Source organism: Amphiura filiformis, unplaced genomic scaffold (assembly GCF_039555335.1).
Source record: "Amphiura filiformis unplaced genomic scaffold, Afil_fr2py scaffold_34, whole genome shotgun sequence".
NCBI classification, from domain to species: Eukaryota; Metazoa; Echinodermata; class Ophiuroidea; order Amphilepidida; family Amphiuridae; genus Amphiura; species Amphiura filiformis.
The window spans coordinates 2967-23463 of NW_027305498.1; the positions used below are offsets into that span (position 1 = coordinate 2967).

Here is a 20497-nt window from a genome sequence, read left to right on the forward strand (position 1 = left end):
GAGCTAAGATGCTGTCGTGCTGATACCTAGGAATAAATACCAGAATCATCTCATCTGGAGGTCCTTCCTAAATCATCCCAAAGTCATGGTTTAGGGAATGTTCTGCTGTACTCTCAAACCATGTGACTTGGAATGATTTGAAATCCTCTACTTGAGATGAGTCTTGTTTTTGTTCCAAGCTAATTATGTAAAAAGAGACACATGCTTGCAAAAAACAAATTTGTCGACTAAAATATTAGTCTAAATTTGGTCAGAAACACTCACTTGCGTAACATTGTAGGGCTTTACCATGATGACTTGCATGGACTAGGCCTATACCCCAGGTGAATTAATGCTAGACATGCTTCATTCCATGACTGACATTTTACTGCTTCCATGGAGAAATGTGCCTGATAGAAGGGGTAAATTTTGACAAACTTTACACTGAGTATAGCTATAACCAAGGAAAAAAAAAATCTACGGAGGTTAGCCGATGGCTTTGTGAAGTCATTTCTATATACTGAAGATAGCTGATGGCTATGATAAGTCATTAATATCTACTGAATGTAGCTGATGACTATGAAGTCATTGCTATCTACTGAAGATAGCTGATAGCTATAAGAAGTCATTAATATCCACTGAAGATAGCTGATGACTATGTGAAGTCAGTGCTATCAAGGAAGATAACAGATTGTTCTGTGAAGTCATTGCTATCTACTGAAGATAGCTGATAGCATAGAAAACACAAAACATTTTCACATTTGCTGTTTTTAAAATGTTATAATAATGTTAATTAAAAGTGTGGTTTTAGATTGGTTGAGAAATCACAGAAAAACATCTTGAAAATGTTTTATAAATATTTCTGATATGCAGAAACATATAAATTTCATATTTTATTTTACTTTGGCATTGTTTGCACCATTCATTCTCCATTGAAACAATCCATTGTGCAAGACTTCTCACAGGGAGGGGAGCTGCTCCCTTTGCCCTGCAGGCTACACCACTGTATGAGACCTAAATTTACCCATGATCCTTTAGCATCGTAACCCTCCTAATTATTAACTTAGTAAAATGGCCTAAAATTCAACATGGTTCAATCCAAATGATGGTTTGATTTTCATTGCTATAGATTCCAGAAATATCCCTGAAATAATACTAAAAAGTTTACCAAAATATAAACAGATATTCTATGGATTTTCTCCCGTAATAGTAGTATAAATAGAGAGTTTTAGACCCAAGCTGGTAAGAAAAATGGTCCCTGGTTTAATGGGGCCATTCGTGCTCTCCGAAACCCATTCCTTAAAAAAACATACTGTCAAAACCCAATGGCATACCATCATCAACCTAAACTATGGCAAAGCACCTAAATTATACTGCACAGGCCAAACCTTAAGGACTTTGCTAGAGGCGCAACATGATTCAACAACGACAGATTCGGAAAAAGAAACTCTTTTATAATTCCGAAATAGAGATCACAGTGACTCATTTCGAATAAAGAACCTTTTTAGATTTTGGAATGGAGAACCCTTTTTCATATTCTGAATAGGGAACTTTTCATATTCGAATTGAAAACACAGTGACTTTTCAGAATAAATATTTTTTTTACGTTTTGGAATAAAGAACCCATATTTTCATAATGGAATAGAGAAACCATTTTCATATTCAGAATAGAGAACCTTTTCTGTTTTCGAATTGAGAACCTTCATAATAGAGAACCTTTTTTGAATTTTCAGAATAGTGAACATTACGTAATAGCAAACATTCAGAATAGCGAACCTTCAGAATAGCGAACTTCGCCTGGCAGCTACATTATCTGGCTACACAGTACACGATCATTTAAATGACCATATGAACAACACTTGTTCTGTAAGTGTCTGATGGCATCTTGTACTCATACATTTTTTGACTTATCAGATGTCCATGATCATACACATGTCTTGTGCTCTTTGTATGGATGCATTTAGCCTGCCACAACTTTGTTGATAACGTTATAATATGTGGTTCTTCTAGTTCTCTGCCTGGAGAAATCCTTTGTCCTCCTCTGCACATTGTGCCAAATTGAAGAGATGCACAGGCATTGTGGAGCCTTAGGTTGACATTGGTTCTCTGCAAGAAAATAAAGACCAAACAGTAAACATTAATGCATTTGATGGAATCTACAGCAAGGTTTGTTTCAAAAAATTGTGTACCCTTTCAATAGTGAACTTTTCCTTTGAAGGGTATAACACATTTCCCAGGGGGTATTGTTTGTTCTGTTTTGGAAGAACTTAAACACTGTGTGTCTCAATTTTTGGTGTTACCTTTATGCAAGCAATTTCACTGAACAAAGCATATGATATCATAATCAATAATAATGGTAAATGTCTTTGTCTTTTTGGGGTCTCAAATGATTTCTACAATCTCGGACTCCCAAGAGGAGGGTTCTCAGTAGGAATGTGGGTACAGGGATATCACGGCAGATTGAGGATGCAATTTCAGCCATTTTGGTTTATTATTGACCTCAATTTCTTGAAAAGAATTTTTTTTTTTCAACATTTTCTTTAAAATGTCAACAAATCAGTCAATGGTTTGTTGTTACCATAAAAGAGGATACTACTGTCCATTCTGTTAGCTTAGATTATTGGTTTTTTAAAGATATTTGAAACAAATACAAAATTGTGGTCAAAACCATCAAAGAAAAGTGTTGGCACACCTTAGACCCAGCGTAGTTTATACTTTTCAAATTCCAAAGTTCAATTCGAACCTCACATTTCTTTTAAATTTTGGTATTTTCCTGCGATATTCTTATAAAATGCAGTAGAACGTCGGGTACTATAAACTTTTTTTGAATTCATCCATTTAGAGCAATGGGAATAATGTTACAATTATAATAAATAGATACGCTGAGATAGTATTTATTAGGCCACCACGTATCAGGGCATATTATCTGGCAAAATAGCAATATTTGCCAGTAATTTATGTTGAAACCCACTGTTGAAACATTACTTTATTATAAAAATGTGAAGATGAACTAAGATTTTTCAGAACATAGGCCTGGCTTACATAAATGCATTCATTGCATACTTATACATTATATAGCCTCACCTAATTTACGTACAAAAAACCCAGTGGACCATCATCACCTATACACCCTAAACCTGAGCGGTATAACAATTGAAAGGGCTGAGGGCAGCCAAGACAGTTCTTAGTGTCAGAGTGACATGTCCCTAGTTTGAACTACAACCATTCATACATATCACCTATTTTTTTAACTATTGTATTATAATCAAAATTAACCCTTTGAGGCCTCTTGGGTGAATTTTTTTTAAATTCAATTGTCTATGACCTCTCTAAGTTAAGAATGGACCATCCCACTCGATTTGTGAGAAGGTTGTAAACCCTAGGACCCAAGGAACTGCCTAAAATGAGGCAAATTGAAAATAAATGGGGTTTCAAATTGAACTTTGGAATTTGTAAAGTATAAATCACCTTGGGTGTAAGGGTAAGCTAGCACTTTTCTTTGATGACTTTTACCACAATTTCCTATTTTTTTCTTCAAATATCTTAAAAACAATAATCCAATGTAATTGAATGTGCAGAATTGAATAGCAAAATCTCAGACACTATCTACTGTGTGAGTTTCAACTGCATCTAGTTACTCTGGTTTGCTTTTAAGGCACCTAAAAGTGTCATTTTGGAGATTATCTTAGCACCCAAGCATGCAATGCAATCATTGGATTAATTCACTGCTGTTTCTGTCAATGAAATAATGACTCAAACAAGTTGAAATACAAACTTTGACCAATCAAATGTATGCAGTGTGCACGTGCCATAACATTGGTCTCACTTAGACTTGCTACAAGTCCTCAGGCATGTGATATCAAAATGCACATAAAGAAATCATCCTTCTTTCTATGTAGAAATATTGTGTAAACAATTATTAATTGCAATATCTACAATAGGAATAGATTAGCGGCGGCATCACTGAAAACCCCAATCGTCTGATATCGCCTTTCATGACAGAGAAGTCACATTGTGTGGATTTATACCACTGCATGGCTATCTGAATCAACCACTGAAGCCCAATGATTGATTGATAGCAAATTCATCATAGTCTATCTAGAAGGACCACACTATTGTTATAATAAAAATAATACGATCTCTCTTAAAATAGTGTGGTCCTTCTTTACGAACTCGGATGGAATGGCAGCCAATCAAGAAATTGAATTCTGTGGTTGATAAAGTACGGTGTGGTATAAATACCGATTTTAAACGGAGTTGATGTTAGCCAATCAGAAAAGACATAATATGAAGTAACTTGAGGTTGTTTGGTGAGGAGGAGATGGTTTGTTTGGTGAGGGAGGAGCACAAACAGGCTGGGACCGAGACTGAATTTGATCATGCCATTACAATCTCACTCCATTCCAAAAAAAACAGAAAAGGAACTCATATAAATACAACATTCATTTAACCTCTTACCTCCATGTTTAGTTACTGCCTCTTGCATGCATAGATATTCAACAACATCATGCTTCAACTTTTTGATCAGTGCTGCTTTCTGTTGTAATTCCAGCTGTCTGGGTGCTCTCCTGTATTCACTGTCTGATTATGTCCATCTCCCTTGCATGTGATGTCTTGATTCAATCTTCTTCAGCTCTTCATCAAAGCTGTCAAATACAATGCTGGAAGGAATTTAAAATTAACAGCATCATTGCAACCACTGAATATTCCACTGTCCATAGGTCTGTTTGTTGAAACCAGTAAACCAGTATGGTTTCTTATGATATTAAGAAAAAAAATTATATTTATTGGCAAATTTTTTTAATACTAGCGGTCACACCTGTTACATAGTAACCATCTTCGCGGTCACCACAATTAACGGTTGGTTAATGGTACTTTGATTTTGGGTGTGTAAATGTTCTATATTTAATGTGATTAATGATGTGAGATTTTCATTTACCATGTTTACAAATATATTATAATAACAAGGTGGATTGTTTTAATTTAAAAGTACATGTACATGTCATGTAGCAGATGCACACAACTGTTATTCACATTTCCTGACAGCACTATCAATGATAGCTCAATGATATACATGAAGTTACAGTTACAATGCATGTATAATGCTGATCACATACATGTATACATGCCATAAAGCAGGGTTGACTTAGTACACATTCGTTGTAATAATGGATCATGATTGAAGCAAGTTATATTGCCACCATATACCATCATCAGATATATACAACCCTTATTCTACATATTGCAAAAACTCTTTTCCTGAAATACAATATTTCCTTGAATAGTCACTCCCAAAAAAAAGAGGGGGGATTTAATTATTGAGGTCATTTTAAAACGATAATTCCTATTAAAATCATTGAAACTCACATGAAATGACAAACTATGAACTTAGGAATGATGACTTCCTGTTCACTACCGGGTTTATACTCAACCAGATATTAAGCCAATTACCGACACCATTAGTGACCATGTGTGCACCTTCGAAAGCTGCTTACTACACACTACACATGGAAATATCCACATTTTTTAAACATCTTGGTGAAAAGAATGGTGGGGTGTTTAATTGAAGGCGCGACTATTCAAAAACATAGAGTGTTGTAGTCAAGCTTGTAGCAGTACAAATTCACCAAACTTCTATTATAAATTAGAAAGTTTGACAAATTTGTAATTACAGATCCAAAGCAGATAACTGCTTGACTGCCTCAACAGAATCGGAACCATTTGAATACCGAGTGAAACTTTGAATGCGATCTAATCAGCATAAAGGGCTTTTAAGTGGTACAAAGACAGCATATTAAATGGACCAGTCTTGGTCTTATTTTGAGTAAAGAATTGAATAAGAACACATGATTGCATGTTGACTGAGCAATTTGGAAAATTTGCCAAATACCTGCTTCATTGTTTTTTTTTTTAAGACTGAGAGGAAATGGATCTCAGAATACATTAGTTTGAGTATGATATGAGGGCTATACTGTCTATTTCAATAGCATAAAATAGCTCTATATTGTATCCCTGTTCTTGCATGTCAACCTATGGTTAAACTAGCATAATTATTTATGAACAAAGCACTGTAATAATGAGTTTTGTGGATATTTTGCTTGAAGGAATATTTTGAGCTTTCATAAATGAGAACCAGATCTGATCTTTGCTGCATGGGAAGAATATCAGGAGGAACTACATATATACAATTTTTTTTTCAATTTCATGATTTTACAATGATTAATAACATGATGAAGGACACTGTGTATACTCTCAACATATGATGAAGGGTCTTGTGATTTCTGCAATTTCTATAATGTATTGTTCCTAATAAGCGCCCATGGGCGTGACATTTTATGAAGGGTGGGCGTTTATTAGGGACTAATTAATAGTGTACGTTTTACCTTTATAAAAGCTGTTTCAGCGACAATGCCACAGGGGAGGGCACGGTCACCAACAGCACTGTCTTGGTGATAAACAATTACAATAGCACTGAATTTGTATGGGTGAGGGGCACCGGTCGCTGATAGTAGACAAAAGCATTGAATTTGTATACACATTGAAATCATTAATAATCATTAATCACTTTGCATATTAGACATTTTTTGGGTTGGGCGTTTAATAGAGACTGGACGCTTATTATGAAAAATATGATTTGATATTTAAAATTTGTATTACCCAGTGACTTTTGGTGGGAAGGGTATCAAGAAAAGCATTCAGCATATATTTCATGATGCCTTTAAGAAGGTTGTAAATAAATGATTTCCAGAGGTAATCTGAGGCGCAATCTGGGAACATGTGCCTGGACATTTTTAGGTATGACGAAAAGTGAATAAGTATTAGTGACAAAGGGAGGTTAAATAAATTTAGCACATCAAATGGGGGAGGGGGAGGGGCCAGCAGGGTTTTTAAAAATCATTTTGAGAATTCACCCCCATGGGAGCTGTGCGAAAATTATATGGGCTACCCCCAGGGTGAATTCTCAAAATGGATTGCCAAAAATTGTTTTTACCCTTTTCATGTGACACTGACAACATATCCCCCCTTACAACATGAAAAAAATCTTTGCCCCCTCCCTTTTACATATAAGGTTTTTCGAAATTCAAATTATGTGATGGCCAACATTCCGCATGTGAACATTTTCATACTGTTTTTCTACACATTTTTAGGGCGTTTCCAAACTTTGTCCAGGTTTTCGTGGGAGCAGGTCTCATTAATTTTGTTTTATATAAGTACAGTTTACAAGGCCAATTTAACTGGACAAATTATAATTTGTGCAAAATACAGTGTTGGAGGACTCAAGTCCTCCTCGACACCAGCAAAATTGGGTCTTTTTAGGTCTTTTATTTTCGTTCATTTTAATGAGCTAATTAAATCGATTCATAAGTTATTTTACCTGGTGATGTGTGGAACTTTTTGTATACTACAAATATATGATGGTTGTCACAATGGCAAGGAGCTTTAAGTTCAATGGAATCAATGCCATACTAATGCAATTTGGCTCGAATGCACACCCATTTTAATGCACACAGGTGCTTTTACATGCCCTATGAAAAGATAATGTCATACAAATGGTTGTGTGTGCAATTCTGCTTATGCAGAAATGAGCAGATGTTTGGGCGAAATCAACACCCACATAGCCATGGATTTGCTGGCTTGGGTTGCATCAAATTGGCCGGCACTCCCATATATTGATATAGGTCATGTGCCCATGAAAAGTCTCCGGTATATTTGCTACACCCAATGACCAAGTTTTTCTGTAGCCTACACTGAATGACCCCCTTTTTTGAACAATTAGTCCTCAAAATTGACATTTTGGCACGCTTCACGTGGAATCTGAGTAAAATAAATGAGTTTTGTCTATTTTGTACTGTAAAATTGGCTATTTTTGATTGCCAATGATGTGAAATTTTGGGCGCTCCAATATAAATCACCCCATTTTTGACATTACCAACACCAAATGACCCCCTTTTTCTAAAAATTTCTACACCGATACACCTCTAGTTTCGTACACTGGTGGGCACAGGTATGTGACGAATGCCCCCCCACCCCTGCGATTGGGGGTTGAAATTTGAAAGATATTGTCATTTTAGTATTGCTTCAAACATGATAGTGAAATACAAAGGAAGTTAAATTATATCCTGGGTTTATCTGCTTACACCCAATGACCAATTATTTAAAATTTACCATAAAATCTTTGTGTGCATTTTGAACAAATTTAACAAGCATTTCATCCTTTTTTGTCCAGAAAGTTATTTTTCACGACCAATGACACCTAATTTTTAGCGTGTCCACACATAATTACCCCCATTTTCTTGGAGCCCCCACTGAAGCCCTAAAGTTTGTTTGGTTTAAAAGGCAAATAAAAAATGGCTCACCTGGGCTCCTTCCTTTGCCTTAAGGGTCAATTTCATGTGCAAATAGAGAGCCCCCTCCTCTGAAATCCCAACAATTAAGGGTCCATGCCATTATTTGATTGTGGGAATTTTACGGGAGGGCACTTTCAGGTTGTGCCTAAATTCCACTTATGTCAAGGGAGCCCATACTGTCATTAGACGAATGTTGACGGTAACACTGTGTATTGATATAGATTCATACACATTCATAAACATGCTAAACAGCGAGAACAAATCAGTTTGTTAGTCACACATGAGTGAAGTGGATAACCTCCATAGGAAAAACTAGCATTGTCCACTCGGCTGTATCGATACTTGCGCTGTAGTGACGTCAAGAAATGATGGAAAATGGCTGCCCCCTCCCCAATACCAGGAAAGTTAAAGATATTTTAACTGCATTTCTTTATAACAGAGAGGTTTTTGGTACTTTAAACGAACCAGGTATGTTTACTAATTCATAAACAATGATAATATGGCAAATTCTTAAACACTTGAGAATGTTCCTGTAATCTTATTGGTTCTTACCCAGCTTTACCCGTGTGATATGACACGATATCACATGGGTCAGCGCGTTATGTCGTCGACGCGATACGCGTACTCGCTATTTGGACCAATCGGAGGCGCACAGCAACAACGGGCCTGATCGATTTTAAGCCTTGGGTAATTCCTTGCAAAATGTGGGATTTAATTTGATTAAAATTTGTATGATATTTTTATTTGAATTGAAGTGTTTAAGAATGAGAATAAAGGTTTTGTTTTTAGCCGCTGGAGTGCATCTATCTTCTTATATAACACAGGCGACATCATTATTTTTGGCGTAAAACAACTCGGCTCCCTCGTTGTTTTACTTAAAATAATGATGTCGCCCGTGTTATATGAACAGTAGATGCACTACAAACTAAAAACAATACCTTTATTTTCTAAACATAACATGACCGGCTGATCCCTTTAATATATTGGTGAAAAGCCTTGGGCTCGACTCTGATACATAAGGACTTGGACTCGGACATTGAGGACTCAGACTCGGACATCAGAAATTGGCAGGGACTCGGACTCGAACACCAAGGACTCGGACTCGAACATTGAGGACTTGACTACAACACTGGCACAGTACCCTGTACATTGTTGTCATCGTTTGTATGTAACTGGAATCCAGGTATATACAAATATACTTAAATAGTACTACCAGATATATGCACGGCACGCGCATGATGTGATGGCACAATCACCATTAGAGATAGCATGCTTTCGTTGGCTGGGCCAGCAAAATACCCATAGCTACCGGTCAGCTACCAGTAGCCGACCTAGTGCTTGGCATGAGAGGGTCGGGTCCGAACCCTGACCCAAACAAACTCTTTATTCCTTCCAGATGCCAAAAGCCATTGGAGCTCAAATATCCAATAAAAGCTTTACATTTGTGAAGATTATCATTCATCCAGGTAGTAAATAATAATAATATTTGTATTATAGTCTAGTCAACTGGACTTTCTATTTTTGAGTGGGAAATTTTCACGTTCAATTAGCCCTACCGATCTTTTGGCAGTAAATGTTCATTGAACTCTGACGCGGATTTTTTTGTATCACATCTCACATTTGAATTCAACCTGATAGATATCTTTTGATCGCTAAACTGTATAGGCTCCTGCAAAGTTATGACGTAGGCCACTCCCTCCTCCCATTTCACATAAATTTGCTCATACCATCTGCTTTATCTGTCCAAGATTTTAATATCCTTGTTTGCAGCGTCTCCACAACCAGTGCTGGCTCGTCTATGCTGGTACATGCGTTTTGCAAACTTGGCAGGACGTCCTGCCAATAGTCGTAACTTGGTAGAAGCCTACAGTCCAGTGAAAAAAAAGATATATCTCAGATTGAACTCCAATGCGACCTGTGATACAACAACATCCGCTTCACAGGTCAATGAACTTTACTAACAGATGATCAGAAGGGCTAATGATGCGTACAGGGTTGAACATGAAAATTTCCTACTCAAAATATTAAGTCCAGTTGACTAGCTTATATACCAGTAATATAAATATTTTTATTTCATAATAGTAAAAAGCTGTCTTTAATGAATCAAAATTTATGAGTATTATCTCATTTTACATCATATAACACTTTGTGTGGCCACTTGTCATGAAGACAGAAACTTTTACCATACCTTACCCTCTTTTTCAGCAGGACCTTTAAAGACCCTTTTCTCCTTTGTTTTATCTCAAATCACATACTTCACTAATCACTGCACTCCGCTGACAGCCCTGATCTGAATCACCAGTTGCACTATTGTCACTCATTGTGATGAATTATCTGTAAAACAACCAAGCAAGCAAACAAACGAAAATACTCATTAAAGGATCAAAAGACCAAACAGGCTCTAAAAAGGGAGCATGACAAACCTGGAAGAATGAACACACAATGATTTTGCACATATGTTATGTGGTTTTCAGTAAATTAAACCTATAATATTAACAGGGTGCACTACTGTACCTTAATGAATTTAGTAGGCATAGTAAAAAAAAAGCAAAACAAAAAAACTATTAAAATTGTCCCTCATAGAACAAATGGAACAGCATAAATGTATGAACCTCCTGGTCTGCATGCCTGTTGCCTGCAAGGGCACCCTCTTTTGTGCCCTACATCCCATGGAAATCCCTGGTTATTGATCAGTGGGTATCTATCATAATTATATGAAAAACAAATTCATGAAAAATTGTTATTTTCAAGACTGCTGTACATATGTAACATGAATATTGTATCTAAGACAAGCAAATTTGAGAAAAAAGGTATTGCTCAATAGATCATGCATATTGAAGGTCCTATGCAAACTTTCTGACCTTGTGAGTTTTAAGCAGCAGTTTTCAAGTAGTGTCATAACCCCATGAGAACTACCTGCCGATTGGCCAAAAAGAAGTTTTCATTATCAATAGGACCAATCATCAACATTGTTAGAATAATTTCACCACGCAAAAACAGCGGGGTGAAATACTTCAGAAACTCCATTCTGATTGGTGATTGAAGTAATGATATCATGTAATTAACCAATCAGAGGCAATGTTAGATCGGCAGGTAGTGCTCAGGGGGTTACTAACTGGTTTAGAGTCCATAAAATTGATACTTTACTTACTAGTTATAGGGAATAAGATAATGCCAGTGACATTTGCCATACTTGTTTGAGTGCATTTTCAAATCAATGCTTAATATGTGTTTGGGGTGCTTTTAGACAAGACAAGCTCAAGGATGGTACCCCCTTGACAATGTCAAGTGTCCCCTACCGCGGCCCTGCACACACTACATGTAGTAAAGAACCCCTTCCCTGCCAGCGCAAACATTGATTAACCTGGAATGTGTTTCGACTAGGTGGTATGAACAAAATCATGGTAGTTTAAGGTGGTAGACCTGGGAATAAATAAAAGTAGCATGTGACTACCGTAAACATTTAAAAAAATATTAATTAGCTAATTAGCATAATTAATTAGTCGATAAGGTCATATTTTCTATAAAAATAATGGAGCCTGAACCGAACATTGTATAAACCTCATTGTGGTATCAAATTAAAGCTCTTTCCAAGATAACTTCTTTGCAAAGACTTGGTAATTAGGTTATTCACTGTCTGTGAAAAACCACAATCGGGAATGATCAAATATTGCTCAATTATCAGAATTTGTCATTTCAGTCAATACAATATATATACTTTTACATTTTTCAATTGAGGTTTAAAATACAGATCACAGATTAAAGCACAATCATGCAAAGTTTCAAGTTCATAAGGGGTGTAGTCTTGATCGACTCCACATTTTTTTTGGAGATCTTAAACAAAAGAAAAATGAAATGACAGGAAATTTGCATTGAAAGTAATTAGTTTAAATTCCTTAATTAAAAACACAGAAAATCATGATTTTCACTTCAATTAGTCTTTTGAGAGATAGTAACATCATTGGGAGAAATCATCAATTTTCTGTCAAAAACATGTGTTTTGTTCAGCATTGGTTCTGATATTCTAATGTTAATTAATAAATTTGGTCAATATTCCTCGGCAAAAACAATAAAATACATAAGAAATTGAATATGTACACATTTTCTATGGGAAAGCAATTTAGGATTCAAAATTGTTGTCATTAGCAAATGTTTGATAAGTTCTAATGTTTGAATGGAAAGTCAGATTTCAGTCAAATAAAAAGCAAAACACAGTTTTGTTGTTTTTATGACAGAAAATAAGAAAAATGCAGTTTTTACCACCCAATCCCAGGTCTAACACCTGGTGGTTACCACACCGGAAGTTGTATTAGAGTCATGCGCTAGCCGTGACCAGCAAGTTTTAAAATAAAAGACTGAAAAAGAAGACTAAACTAGAAACCACAGTTGTGTTTGACCAAACACGAATATCTATGCCCGTGGCCCACACTCTCTCTAACACCCCACCAGACCATCACTCTCTTATACTCCACCAGACACTCACTCACTCGCTCTAAAACACCACCAAGCTGGCCCTACTCTCTCTAATACCCCACCATGCCTTCACTCTATCTTATACCCCATCAGACCATCAATCGCTCTAAAACACTACCAGACTGGACCATACTCTCTCTAATACCCCACCAGACCCTCATTCTCTCTTATACTCCACCAGACACTCACTCGCTCTAAAACACCACCAGACTGGGCCATACTCTCTCTAATACCCCACCAGACCCTCATTCTCTCTTATACTCCACCAGACACTCACTCGCTCTAAAACACCACCAGACGGGCCCTACTCTCTCTAATACCCCACCAAGCCTTCACTCTCTCTTATACCCCACTATACACTCACTTTCTCTAAAACACCACCAGACTGGCCCACACTCTCTCTAATACCCTACCAAACTTTCACTCTCTCTTATACCCCATCAGACCATCACTCTCTCTAAAACACCACCAGACTGAGGATCACATTTATCATGTCCATTGCAGGTTACATTAACTTATGCCTAATAAGCTCTATAAACATTTTGGAATATGCTGTATGGGGGCGAAGATTCAACTGTAGCCCTATTTTTAGGGACTTTGTGGTTGTATGGGGACTTTTATTCTTTTCAGGGAGTGGGCTTAATCTGATGATGCCTTCAGCAACTTAATCCTCCAATGGTCACAAAATGCAAAGATTTCATGTAACACTTGCAAGCAATCAAGTCCAAACTCTATGCATTTACGAACCGCGTAATTAACTGTAATTACTGACAACAACTTCCGTTACTCCCTACATGTACATTACAGCGGGCGTAGCTGGGATTTTTCAGGGGGCAAGCCTGTATGGGGCGGGAGCCCAAACTAGGGGGTCAGGGACCCGAATAGACAATTTTGCCAGGCTTATTGATAATAATCGTATGGTATTGCATATCGTATGGATTCCCATATCTCTCTTCCCGTCCTCTCCCTCTCTCTTCTCTCTTTTTCCTCTCTCTCCCTCCTTTTTCCTTGCACTAGGGGGCAGGGGCCCAAATAGGCAATTTTTGCCACTGGTACATTACGTTTGAACACACACATATTTTTCATTTCATATTCCTTCTTTTGGTTCAAAAAAGTTTTGGGTATAAGGCGGTGGGCTGGCAAAGCTTACCTTACAATACATGTAGCATCTGTAGATAGAATGGTGTGCCAGCAGTGATCTTTTCATATACCTGTAAATAACATTGGAATTGTTAAAAGATTAGATTGCCTTCAACACTGTTTTGAACATTTTGGTAGACAGTGGCCTCTATTCATCAGTAATCTGTCCTCAAATGAAATTCTTATGATTCAAATTAATCACTTTTTGGATTGAGTTTATAACAATTTTGGTTGGATACAACCATCTTTAGAAATCAATGAAAGATAAAATATAAATTTATATTGAGTTTACAACCCTGTTTATTGATGGTGGTAAGAAATCAATGTAAATGAATTGTTTGAGATGTCCAATGTTTAATATTTACTGTTCATACACTCCTATATCAAGGCAGCCAATCACAAAAGTGGTTAAAAAGTACAAGGAGTGTACTTGTATAATGGCACCACACCCCATGTGTTACAGTATTGCTTTATGGCTGTGAGTCCAGGTGATATCTACTGACATGGAAAATAAGATCAATGCTTTTGGTACATCATGTTACAGGATAATGCTGAACATCAACTGCACTGACCATGTTGTTAGTAATGAAAGTAATACCATCACCGTGCCTCTTATCATGTCAAATCACAACTATGATTCCTGTGGTATATCCTGAGGATGCAGGAAGATAAACCATGCAAAATAATAGATATGAGCTGTTTACACCCCATTACATGGTATAAAGGCAAAGAACATCCTACTTGTCTTATGTGCAAAAACTGTTGGGTGACTTCGACAACGTTTTACTGCCAGATGCCATTACCACTTTCGCTTCAAATCATAGTACATGGGAGAAACTTTAGCCTGCTTCGCAGCAGAATGAAATGAACTTGTATATAATGGCACTCCGTGATCTACGTGCACTGATTATTTGCATGTGTTCGTGCCATGTAGGATTGATTCATTTTTTGGCGGGATGATGCATTATACTAGTATAATTTGGTTCTGGTTTCAAAAAAACTTAATAATTTTGTTTAAAAAGCAGCAAAACCATGTTGTTGATTTCTTGTATATGAAATAGCCTAGTGTAAATGCTTATTACATGTACTTGTTGCTCGAGAAATTTACAAACTGCACTTGTAGTACTGAGATGTTGATGCATCTAATGCACTCCCCCCTTTTAGGGCTCATCATGCATTAGACATTTCAGTATGTGTGCATTATTTTGCACAATTTCACTCCCAAGAAGTGATACATGTTTAAAACCTATAAATACAGCCCTGTTTATATTGGTAATGGAATTCCACAACCATTTTGGTTAGATACAACCATCCTAAGAAATCAATGTAAATGAAGTGATTTCAGGTTGCAATACTTTAATTTTTACTTTGAAATTGAGTTTACAACCCTGTGGTATTCTACAACCACCTTGGTTGGATACAACCATCTTTAGAAATCAATCAACAAAATTTTGAAAATAGCCATTTGTGCAGGGAAATTTTGCAGGAACATGTACATTTTGAAGGAAATGGATAATTTGCGCAGAGATATGCGCAGAGTTTTGACGTCGCAGATAAGAACACCTCTTGTGCAAGCTTAGTTTCTAAATTGTCAGATCATTTTTTGTAAGTGAAATAGTAGAGAGCTAGTATGGTACCTTGACTATAGAAAAAAAACCTCTAGATATTTTGCTGGAATTTAGATCAAACTAATAAAAGCAGGACTGTCAACAATTTTCCAGATTGCTTGACATGAGATATTGTTGAACAGGGGCATACCGGGACTGAAATATTGTTTGGTGACTAAAATTGGAAATTGTTGACTTGTTCACCCCTGATTTTTGTCACCAGGGTGCTTGAGAAGCCAAAAAGTGTGTGTGTTGGTTTTGTTGTTGTTTTTCTGGGGGTGGGGGGTAGGGAGTGGCGATAAAATACATATTTTCTCAAACTATATTTTGACAATACGGTACGTCAGGTTTTACTGTTGGTCTGTGAAAGCGAGCATGATAGAAAGTGTCTAAATGTGTAAAAATGTGTGAGACTAACGCATGACACGAAATACATGAGAGATGACTGCCCTTTAAAAGCCATATTGCACAGACCAAATCTTATTATATATTATTCTTTAGGAAATACATTGATTTGAAGCGTCAAATTGCACGATGGTAATGAGAAAAATACGATTCCTTTTATGATTTCAAAACTCATCAACAATGAGAAAAATTGGGGGTGGGGGATGGGGGGATGATGTTGATCAGGTTACGGACCTTTAATGTTGAAATTTGGATGCAAGTTATTTTGAATGAGTTAAAGTTCTATAAATATTGCCTATTTTTTTTAACAGTCCAAAATTTTGTTGAAGTGCAATTAGCAACATTTTTGATGTGATCGCCTGTCATAATCGGCTGTGTTTACTTTTTTCGGGGTAAATCAGTACATTTAACTTGGAAAATAGCCCAATTTTGCCTCAATCTAGCGAAATATTTGAAATGTCAATTTATGGGGAAAATTGGTAAACATTACTTGGAATGATTGCCGAATAGGGGTGCAACTCGACTAGTCTTTTTCTACCCCAACCATAACCCCTAACCCTGAACTCCGTAAACGTGGACTGGACTCTAGTCTAGCAAGTTGCATCCTATTTGGTAATCGTACCAATTACTTGATGATTTGGGTTAAATTCGGCCGAAAATTGTAAATTTTGGTACCGGTACATACTAAATTTATACCGATGGGTCCAATTTTCTTTAAATTGGTATACACTGTAGGCCTATGGGTTCATTTTCAAATTCTCAGCAGCACACCCTTACTAAAACCAAACTTGAGTACCCCCCTCCACCCCACCCCGTCCCATGGGTTACTCTGTAAGTTCCATTCCTTTACATGGTGTCATGCTTCAGCGAATCTGACTAGATTTCGAACACAACATTCTCTAGCCCCAGGCTCTAGTCTCCAATGTGAAGCTCATCACTGAGCAATTTGTGGCTATTTCTTGTGTATTTAAAGCTACTCTGCTTATAAATGCATGTAACCGTAAAGCTTAATCTAAATCTTTTAAGGCTTGGCTTAAGCATTTTGCTTGATGGTCCCATCTAGACTGCGGAACTCAGTCCTCAATGATAGTCAGTCACTTATCTTTTGGTCGTTATATGACTATCATTTGAGGACTGAGTTGTTACCATACATCTTCCGTGGTGCAGTTTCAGACAATAGCTCGGGATTATAGGGGTAGAGGTTATCTTTTGAATTCCTTCATGACCACTGAAGCATAGTCAACCCTGTCAAGGACACTCGGCGTGAATTGAAAGACATGTCACTCGCCACAAAAGAATGTCAAAGGTCATACGACACCAATTTGGTGTACTTCGCGCCTCGAATATGATGCTTAAAGTCTATGTCTGGGTCCCATCAGGACCCTTGTGTGTCCACCCAGACCAACGGGTTAAACTTAAACAAGTAGAAATTTCAATTGAATGGACACAGCCTGGCGTATACATGTACATGGGTAGGGTAGGGAACAACAAATTATTTTGACGATGCGCAAGATTGCACTCATTTTTCGAAAAGGGGTATAATCCTTCTTGTCTTCCATGAGCAACTGCGTCACATCGGGTATAATCTTCCTTCCAGGAGCAACCACTGTGCATGATTGACGGGCTATTCCATTGCTCGTAATAGGGTAGTCTATTTTAGCGGGACAATGCTGGATGGTGCCCGTCCGCGTGCACGATGTGCAAGGCAGACTTTCGCCAAGACTTGGCATGTGGTTGTTGGTATAGGGGTGTGGGGTGTGGGGGTGGGTGTATTGGGGGAGGGGGGCATGTTGTCCAAGATGTTAGGAATTATTTAATAATAGTTATTAATATTGGAAGAACGTTTTAAACTTTAACCCTAACCCAACTAGGACTCACTAAAGCTCACTATTAAAACCACTCTGCGTGCATGGATTCCACGGGACTTGATGACGCAATCAGACCAAGTCATATATACCCAGGGAATCGTTGGCCGGGCCAACGTCACCTGTGTAGCTACATGCTGGGGATCTTCTGCGTGGCATGCGAGGGGTCCGAGGTTCGAATCCCGGGGGTGCCAAGTGACTTTCTTCTTCATCTTCTCTCCTTTTTCGTTCCTTCTTTCCCTTCCGATAGCACAAAAACCACGGGTAGGGTTAGGGTTAAGCTATATGCATGTTTTCCCTATATGCCTTCTTAACCCTAACCCAACTAGGACTCACTAAAGCTCACTATTAAAACCACTCTGCGTGCATGGATTCCACGGGACTTGATGACGCAATAATCAGACCAAGTCATATATACCCAGGGAATCGTTGGCGGGCCAACGTCACCTGTGTAGCTACATGCTGGGGATCTTCTGCGTGGCATGCGAGGGGTCCGAGGTTCGAATCCCGGGGGTGCCAAGTGACTTTCTTCTTCATCTTCTCCCCTTTTCGTTCCTTCTTTCCCTTCCGATAGCACAAAAACCACGGACCAGTAGGGTTAGGGTTAATTTAAGGCATCATATACGATTTTATACTATTTTAGATTTTCAATTAATAACAAAATAATAAAATAGCATTTAAAAATTATATTAATAGGCCTATTTATTATCGCACACCATGGTAACAATAAAAAAAAAAATGGCACACTTTCCGATATAAAATTTGGGAAACAAATTAATTTAAAAAAAATAAATAAAAACAATCTTTCTTAAACCAAATTTTCATGAAATTGAGGGACATCAATAAACCAAAATGCACCCCGAATCTGTCGCACATCCCCATAGTAGGCCTACCCTCCTTTCCACCCCGTTGCCCTAAACTAGACGTGTAATATAACCGCCACAATTATTTTTTTTACCTGTAGGCAAGCTCACCCCTACAGTCGCAATAGTTCTAGCCCAGATAGCTTTTAACTCATGCCTACTAATAACGTACTTTCATCAAGTGATGGCGCTATAAGGTTTACCACAGAAGCTGTTTGGTTTACCGTGGAAGAAGATTATACCCTTTATGCATTTTTCAGCATTTTGCATGAGATTTACTACCTATGAGTGAGAATATACTAGAATACTACCTTGGCGTGAGACCGTGAGAAAGTGACCCAATGTGTGAGACTCACAGCCAATGCGTGAGAGTTGACAGCCCTGGTTCAAATGTTCATTAAATTGAAACTTCTAAGTACCGGTACTAAGAATACATACAGTACCAGCCGAAACATCATGGCCCTGTTCCTTCCTCACTAGGGCCATGAATGCCATATATGTACGTAAACGGGCACCGTGAAGTCACTTGGGAAGAATTCAAACACGGCGACGATAACAGTCACAAGTCTGGTCTTTTATTTTACATCCTCAAATGTGCTCAAAATTTATGAACATGTACCAAATATGTTTTGTTATGTCTCATCTTCACGCGAGGAATGGTAGGAAGGGGTATTTATGAGAAAAAGTGGTATTTTATGTGTAGGCCTACCCTGGACCAGATATGCTCAGGAGTCTCAGACCTTCGTGCGGAGAAGGACAGTGGAAATCATAGTGACGGAGGTGTGAGTACCTCGGCTAATACAGTACATGACTACTGATTTCTACATCATATCATGAGATTCATGACTCGTGTATTCAGAATAGTACACATTATCATGTAAAACAACACATGTCAGCTCAGATGATGATTTAATTTTCAACAACCATTGACAACGTCAACATACTACTAAAGTTTTTTTTAAAACTTCCGTGGTCGGGGTACGCGCTGGTGAATTGCGATCGCGTAAAAGTGACAAGGTCGCCTACTACGCGCCGAACAGACAACCAATGGGTCAACCGACTTGTTGTCAAGTGCGTTGATCAGCCAATCAGCGTGATTGCTTATTTTTTCGGTGTGTACGCTCGTAGACGCTTGGCGCACAGCTCGAACCACGGAAGTTTAAAAAAATTTACTTTACATGGATCAAATCCATGGGTTCCTACAGTCCGAGGGCCGATCTGAGGGCTGACGACACACATTTGATGTACATGTAACATACTACTCAGTGCTAACGTTTGAGGACTTGTTCTCAAAGATGATTACAAATGTGTAATTTGCAGTCATTTTTGGAGCAACGATTTCTGCGTACCGACGGCTAAGTGTGCATCTGAATGCACATTAAACACATACAAACACATGCACAGTACATGTACCTGTTCAACCTGTTGGAACTCCTGGTCGGAGCCGGGAGTTTCAATTATTGGAACTGCATACTACTACAACTACAAGGAAATACGTTGTCTTACGTCATATAAATAAATGGCGAGTAGTCAGATATTTTGAACCATACTATTATGCATTATGTTTAGTTTTATACCAACTTTACTCAAACTTTTAAATTGTTAAGCTTACCTGTCATCATTCATGGTCATTCACATCGACTTTGGAAAATTCTTTATTGTTGTTGTTGTTGTTTTTGACTTCTATGGGACTAAATGGGAGAAAAACTGCAGATACTGGAACACGTAAACCAACAATGCAAAAACTGACCAATATCACAAGAAAAATGTCAAAAGTCGCCCAATTATTATAAGCTTCTAATTATGACAGATCAAAC

At 37.7% G+C, this 20497-nt stretch overlaps 2 long non-coding RNA genes across 2 annotated transcripts; both read right to left on the bottom strand.

Moving 5' to 3' along the window:
• Positions 1-1733: 1733 nt before the first annotated feature.
• On the bottom strand, positions 1734-10574 carry LOC140143952 (uncharacterized). Its single transcript, XR_011857816.1, has 3 exons — positions 10521-10574; positions 4438-4640; positions 1734-2085 (listed from the first exon to the last, which is right to left on the bottom strand). It is a non-coding gene; the product is annotated as an uncharacterized lncRNA (long non-coding RNA).
• On the bottom strand, positions 10572-20497 carry LOC140143953 (uncharacterized). Its single transcript, XR_011857817.1, has 3 exons — positions 20293-20497; positions 13951-14011; positions 10572-10661 (listed from the first exon to the last, which is right to left on the bottom strand). It is a non-coding gene; the product is annotated as an uncharacterized lncRNA (long non-coding RNA).